General features: G+C 42.8%; 1 long non-coding RNA gene across 1 annotated transcript; it reads right to left on the bottom strand.

Moving 5' to 3' along the window:
- Positions 1-4088: 4088 nt before the first annotated feature.
- LOC115656749 lies at positions 4089-7511 on the bottom strand. The gene is made up of 2 exons (XR_004001747.1): positions 6922-7511; positions 4089-5242 (listed from the first exon to the last, which is right to left on the bottom strand). It is a non-coding gene; the product is annotated as an uncharacterized LOC115656749 (long non-coding RNA).
- Between the last annotated feature and the right edge of the window lie 411 nt (positions 7512-7922).

Raw genomic sequence — 7922 nt, 5'->3', positions numbered from 1 at the left:
TCACTTTCCTCCCAAATAGAAGATCAAAGGGGGAGAACCTAGTCACTTCTTGGAGCACCTCCCTCTACGCAGATAGCAAATATGACAATATTTCTTCCCAGTCTTGAACTCTCTTATTTGCACACATTCCCAGCACAGATTTTAGAGTTCCACTGAACCTTTCCATAGACCGTTTTTCTCACCCCCACAACTTCTTTAACTCACTGAATAGCTGAGACCTGAAATTTGACCCACAATCAGATAAAATCTCTTTAGGGAAACCTACTAGCTAAAAATAGTGAAAAGGGCTTTTCCACCGAATCAGCCTCTATGTTAGAGCAACTCTTTCAGGATATGAAGTGGCAAAATCCACTATCATGAGGATATATTTCTTTCCCCTTTGGGTAGGATGTGGCATGGGGCTCACAATGTCCATTGCTACCCTATAAATGCCTCTTGTATCAAAGGCAAGGAGCATAGAGGGACTTTCTGGGATCCTGCAGGTGTTTTCCTTTTTTGGCATAATTCACAACATCTGCAATAATTCCTGACACCATACTGTATCCCTGGCCAATAGATTTTTTTCTTTAACCTCTCATAGGTTCTCTGTGCCCCCAAGTGACCAGCAAAAGGATAACCAGGTGCTAGCAACATTAATTCCCCATAATGTAAGGCAGGCACAACGAGCTACTTGTAGAGTTTTCCAGGGCTCTTACTTTAATTTCACAGATCTCCATTCACATCCCAACTTTTACTCTAGAACTGAAACCAGCTAACATTCTATACATGTGTAGCCCACATAGGCATCAGTCATAATTGGGAACTCTACATATGCCCTACAACAATAGCTTAGTCTTAGCTCAGTAGTGTTCAGAAACAAAGCCCTGTTGAAAAGCACACACAGCAAGGCTCTTTTCTGTTGTTGCTTGTCCAGGTGACCTTCCTACCACCTTACACTGTTATTAATTTCATTAGCAAAAATAATGCTACTTATAATCTCTCCATTTCATGGTTCAACTTTTCTGCTGGGAATGTATAGTAACAAAAGTGAGAAGACAATGGATTACTGTGGAATGGAGGCCAATTTGACTATAAAATGAGAGATGGTCTTCTTCAGGAAGGACAACTGAGAAGTGTGCAAGAGAGATTCCTGAAGAGGAAGGAGAGTCTAATGGTTAAAACATTGCACTGGGAGTCAGGAGGTCAACTGGGTTTAACAACTGGCACTACCACAGACTTGTTTCAGTTTGAACAAATGTATTTAATCTCTCTGTGCCTCAGATCCCCATCTGTAAACTGGGGATAACAATACTCCCTTTCAACCACCTTTTCTCTGTCTTTTCTTTTTAGATTGTAAACTGCACAGGGCAGGGACTCTCTCTTAGTATGTGTTTTACAGTGTCTAGCACAATGAGTCCCTGATTTCATCTGGGGTCTCTAGCGCCATTGTAATGCAAATAATGACAGCAAGAACAATGGTTGAATCCCCAAAAAGACAGTGTTTGAAAAGCCTGACATGACTCAAAGTCAAGGAAATTAAAAACAAAATAAAACAGAAAAGCACCTTTATAAACCATTCATACTTAAAAAAAAAATTATTTATTTTTTATTCTTTCCAACTCATCTCCTTCCAGACCAAGGTAATGACCAGCTAAGTTTAGAAGGAAGCCTTTACTTCACACAGATCTTTGTGATATTAAATCAAGCTAGAGCATTTTTTGTCTTCTCAAACTTACACACAATAACAAATATTCCTTCCAGCACTCTGCTTTCTGGTTGCTGTAGACATGAAGATGGTTATATCACAACTATAGACAAAGTAAAATGCTCAGTGTGAGGTCGTAGATACATAAAAGAACAAAGGGATCCATGACTAAAGTGAGAGAGCTCCTCTGAATTATTCAGAGAGCTTCCTTTTCTTTCCTAAGGTTTCTGTTAACAATTAAAATGATCTGACGGTAGGAATCAACAGAAGGTGCAAAACCCTGGGGCCCTACCATGGGTATTCCACTCTTCTGCCACCTAATTCCACGTTTAATTCTTGCCTGCCAAAATAATCATTTGCCTCTTTTTGTTTAAATGAAGACCTCCCCCATGTCTACCTCAGACAGTCCTGCTTCAGTGCTTTAAAGAGGGCACAGGTTCAAGCCCACTCATGCCAATCATGACACTTTCCAAATCTTATCTTCACGTTGGATGTCTTGTAAGGCAGAATTGGGGAACTTCAAAGCATTGAGGAAAACAGGACTGGAAAAAGCAGCAAACCTTTTTTTCCCTCTGAATAAATGGGAAAAGCATTGGTTCTGACTTAACTACAGTGTCAAAGCAACAAGATAGACAAAATGGCCCTTAGATAAAGATTTCGAGAATATATGTTAGGCAAGCTTCCTAATGCTATCTTTCTGATTCAGAAATCTGCCTTTGCACGTGTATGTTTAGAGACATACTGGTCAAAGTGGTGCAAAACTCAGCAGCTTTGCTTCACAAGGATTTGTGACAGCGTTGAGCTAAATTCTCTTCCAGTCAGTGGAGCTGTGCCTGTTTACACTATCAGAGGGCTATGCCCATTTCTTTGGTTTCAGTTAGATGTTAAAAAACAACATGAACACTTTTTTCTTTCTTAAGGGAGTTAATTTCAGTCACGTTTGTGACCTTTTCCTATTCATTTTCTCTGTGTTTTTTGTATGTGTGGAGCTTCACAAGAAAGAAAACTTTGTGAGTTTCAGGCATTCAAAATCATTAATTACTTTGGACTATTTAGATAATGACTTATATTGAAAAAAATTATTAAAAATTTCTGCACCACAGAAAAGCATAAATTCTTCACACTTCTGTCACAAGCTGACTCACCATCTCCAGTTGCAGGAATCAAGGTTGTATATCTCATTGACAAAATTTTAGCTACATCCAGTTCTGTTTTGGCTTGAGACCTTGGAGTTTCTTTCAAGTTTAATCTCAAGGTTATTGTGAGGCTAGAATCAAATATTGATTGTCTGGGCACCAAAAGGTTGGTGAATAAAGACTCCACAGATAGTTCTTTGTATACACCAACTGGCTGAAGTTTTATTGTGCTAACACAGAGAAAAAAAACAATAGTAACCTGTTATCAAGTAATCAAAACTTGTCCAATGTTGTTCCCCATTACTATGGTCCCCAAAACAGACGAAGACACATAACAGCATGTTGCAGGGGGCAACAGTTGGGGTTCGTTTGCCCGGTGTGCGTATCCCCAATGACCACACCGGAGTGGAGAAGCAAGTATCTTTATTTGAGTCAAATAAGGTGCAAGGAGATATAAAATCTCAGATCATGCACACATTACTATTCATTGCCATGTCTTATATACCTTACTTGTTTACAAAGATGTTCACAGGTGCTACAATTCATCATTTACAATTCATTAACTACCGGATCTTTTAATTAACTATATCCTTAACCCATACTACTAACCCTCCCCCCTTTGATCGATTACATCTTGTACCATAAACAAAAGAACACAAGAAAATGATAAATGATTACATGTACTCATGCTAACTTTAAAGGAACATATTGTTTAGCTCGAAAGGCAGTCGTAGGCCTGAGAATGTAAACTTCTGACCCCACGCCATATTGCCAGTTACTTGGAGCCCTGCACCCCCCAACAATCCCCCCTTTGAGAATACTCAAAGGTCTTTCGTTGAGTTTTCTCATATTTATTACCTAGAATAAGGTCAATGGGCAAGCCACCTGATATTGGCAGCAAGGCTGCCCTAAGGGGGTACATTTTTGTTGGCTGATGGAGGGCAGAAAGACAGCTTTTACAACACGGCACTCCTAACTGCAGACCACAGCAGAAGAGCAAACCAATCGCTATCACTACTAGCAGGGAGGTAAAAATGCTTTTAAGCCACCCAAACCAATTACCAAAACCCCAAGAACCCCACCAATTATTGTCACTATTTTGCGTTATGTTAGTGACAATGTTACGCAACTTAGCCAGTCTATTTTTAATGCTTTGGCTGTGATCAGAAAGGTTAAAGCAACAGAGACCCTTAAATTTCTTACAGCCATGATTATGCCTTAAGAGGAGGTAATCTATTGCAGCTCGATTTTTTTTGGAGTATCCCTTCTCAGACCCCTGTGAGTTCCGAGGCCAAATCAGAGATTAAAGTGGAAGTTAGATTAATGGATTTGGCGAGGGCATAGGCCACTTTAGCAAGCTGGAGCTTTGCATCTAAGGCCAGGCCTGGGACTCTGACCAATGAAGTAGCAAGGGCTATGGCCTGAGATTTAGACACCAAGTTTACCTTAGAATTACATGTTTTATCCAGAGGCTGGCCACGCCGAGCCCTCCGGGCTCGGATAGGTCCAGGTGTCTTTAAAACTAGAGCATGGCCAGGGACAACCCCCATGGTTAATTGTCCGAGAGAACAAGGGCCTCCCGAACTGTTAGCTGGGACATAGGTAAATGCGGTTAGTCTGCAGAGCAAAAACCACTCATGGGGAAGATATAAGTGTGCATAAAAATAAGAAGTCGGGGTTGGGGAAACAGAACAATTCGTCTCATGGTTGGTCAAATTAATATTAACCTTCCGTGCTCCTACAATAGCAAAACAGGAAATAACATTTGAGGACACGGCCATTAGCCTAATCTGAAGACAATGCTGGTTTGTATAGGGTTTAGGATTTGAGATAGAACCAAACTGAGACAGATGCCCAGCTGTCAATTTAATATTGAAACCAGCAAGTTTAGTATATTTGTGAATTTTTTGCAAGGGCATAGCTACTCCCACAAAACAAGTAGTAAATACAGACCCTAAAGTGTAACCGCTTCCTACACGAAAGTGAGAAGAATTAGAGGCTGTGGCAGCTAAAAGAGCCCACCAGTTATTTTCTGGAGAGCGGAAAGATAAAGGGGCCAACTGTTCAGAAACAGTAAACACCCATACAAATATTAAAAACATGACCAAATTAGAGTGATTTGCGTTTAAACAATAACTTGAGTCCCAGATCTTTCGATGTTTTGGTCCCAGTAGGCTGGATCGTCCACTGCTCGGGGTTTGGATTTTGCGGTGGAGGTACAGCTTTTAATTGGGAGTAGTGAATTCAGCTCTTGTGTCCCTCTACTTTAGCTGCCGTGTGGGACACCAGTAAAACGAGATAGGGTCCTTTCCACTTCTCCTGGAGAGGTTCGTCCTTTCAGGTACGGACAAGGATGAAGTCATCTGGCTGTAGGGAATGGACAGGTGCATCCAAAGGGAGTGGCTGAGAGTCCTTAATGTACCTGTAAAAAGAACATAAAACAGCAGACAGAGAACACATATACTGAGACAAATATTCACACCCAGCCTCCCATTCCCCTAGCAGGATCGGGGTACCATTCACAGGCCATGCCCTTCCAAACATAATCTCGAAGGGGCTTAAACCAGTTCTTCCCTTAGGAAGAGCTCGAATGCGGAGTAAAACCAAAGGTAGGGCATCAGGCCACTTTAAAGACGCTTCCTGACATATCTTGGCTAGATGCCTTTTGAGTGTCTGATTAGTACATTCTACCACTCCACTGGCCTGTGGCCTCCAAGGGGTGTGAAGTTTTCAGTTGAGCTGGAGGATATCCGAGACATTTTGGACAATTTTTGAGGTGAGGTGTGTTCCCTGGTCAGATTTCATTTATCGAGGCAGGCCAAATCTAGGAAAAATCTCTTTAACAAGGTTAAGAGCCACAGTCTTAGCAGTGTTCCTCGGTTAATACTGTGATCCTTCTTTTGATGAGCCTGTAGTGCATTACTGCTACCTTTAAGGGGAGTTGTACGGCCTCCAAAAGCTGAAGAATTTGTAACCCGTGCTTGACCAGGGAGCCTTGAGCCATCAATAATTCCCTTTGTTTCCATAAACCTGCGTGGGCATGTAGTACACCAAAAGCATATTTAGAGTCTGTGAAGATATTAACCCTTTTCCCTTTTGACAATTTAAGCGCACGAGTTAAAGCCACTATTTTGGCTAGCTGGGCTGAAGTCCCGGGGGGCAGGCTTTTTGCCTCCACAGTTTCATGGAGAGACACCACGGCATAGCCTGCCCTTCTAAGTTAATTTACAACAGTGCTACTGCCATCCGTGTACCACTCATAGTTTGCGTTAGCAAGAGGTTGCTCTTTTAAATCCTGACGGCTGGAATACTGGGCATCTATAACTTCCAAGCAGTCATGCTCTTGGCCCTCTGTTTCTGGCAGCAAGGTGGCTGGGTTAAGGGAGGGGCAAGCCTGCAGGGTAACTTAGGGGTTCTCTAAGAGCTTAGCCTGATACCGGGCTACCCGAGCTTGGGTGAGCCAGAGACCCCCCCTTTGTGTCCAGTAAGGCTTGGTCCATATGTGGAGTGTATACTTGAACAGCCCTTCCCCAAAGTCAGTTTTTCTGCTTTTTCTAACACCAGAGCTGTAGCTGCAACTGTCCGTAGGCATGCCGGCCACCCCTTAGCAACCTGATCCAATTGTTTGGAGAAATAAGCCACTGGGTATTTCCAAGAGCCCAATAACTGTGTAAGTAGTCCCAGGGCCACCCCTTTTCTTTCATGTACATACAATTGAAAGAGCTTAGAAAGATCGGGCAGACCCAGGCCTGGGGCTTCCATCAATTTTCTTTTTATTAAGGTAAAGGCATTATTTGCCTTTGTTGTCCAGTAAAACGGTTTCTGATCGGTCCCTTTAACACATTTATACAGTGGCTTAGCTAGTAGTCCAAACTCTGGAATCCATATGCGGCAAAATCCTGCCATTCCCAGGAGTACTCTGAGCTGCTTGCGATTTCGGGGAGTAGAAACTCGACAAATAGGTTCAAGCCTCCCCCTTGAAAGCTGGCGTTCCCCCTGTCTGATCTGGAAGCCTAGGTAACGTACTTTGGGGAGGGCAATTTGGGCTTTATTTCTTGACATGCGATACCGCCGCAGCCCAAGAAAGTTTAAAAGACTTACGGTTGCCTGGAGACATACTTCTAGTCCCACTGCTGCGATTAATAAATTATCAACGTACTGTAGGAGAAGGACTTCGTTCTCATTTTCCCATCCTTCCAAGTCCCGGGATAAAGCTTGACAGAAAAGAGTGGGGGAGTTCTTAAATCCTTGTGCCAGCACCATCCAACACAGTTGCCTTTTATTCCTGTTTGCGTCTTCCCATTCAAAGGAGAAAATTTCCTGGGACCCTGTGTCCACCAGAATTGTGAAAAAGGCATCCTTTAAATAAAGAACTGAGAAACATGAATACTGTCCCCCCACAGAGGCTAGCAGCGTATATGGGTTGGGCACGAGGGAGTATAGAGTCTTAACCCTCTCGTTGACTGCTCTTAAGTCCTGCACCAATCGATAACTGCCGTCCGGTTTCTGGACTGGTGAGATAGGGGTATTCCAAGCTGAGTGACACTCCTGTAATACCCCACACGGCAGGAATTTATCTATAATTTTCTGTAATTCCTTCCTGGCCTCCTTCTAAGTATCAAGACTTTGCTCATATCTTCATTCTGCTTCTGCCCATGCCTTAGCTGAAACCTGGTTTCGCTCCACTTCAGAGAGGAGTGTTCGCAGAAGTACCTGGCAGTTATCCCAGTCAGGTTTATGACTAACCAGACAGCCTTCAAAAACTGAAATAAATCGGGAGGGGTTGGTAGAAAATTCCCCTGCCTGCGCTTTGAAAGCCGCTAGATCCACAGAATTAAAAGGAACATGAGAGTACACCTGCATAGTGGTTAACTCCTGAGTAGCCGTAGCATTGCGAGCGATTTGGGTTTCAGTAATTAAAGGGTACAAACCTGTGGCGGGCTCAATTGGCGGGGCTGAGGGGATTTTGTCACCATACAATGGGGGTGCTGTGGCCGAATGTGACCCCGCTCCTGCTATTACAGTAAATAATGAGTTTTAAACATTTTCACAACTCTTCCCTAAAAGCCTGTTGGAATCAAATTACACTGCTTCAAAATATC

This window comes from Gopherus evgoodei, chromosome 8 (assembly GCF_007399415.2).
Source record: "Gopherus evgoodei ecotype Sinaloan lineage chromosome 8, rGopEvg1_v1.p, whole genome shotgun sequence".
NCBI classification, from domain to species: Eukaryota; Metazoa; Chordata; order Testudines; family Testudinidae; genus Gopherus; species Gopherus evgoodei.
The sequence above is the reverse complement of the archived record's forward strand: the minus strand, read 5'-3'. Positions and strand labels throughout refer to the sequence as shown.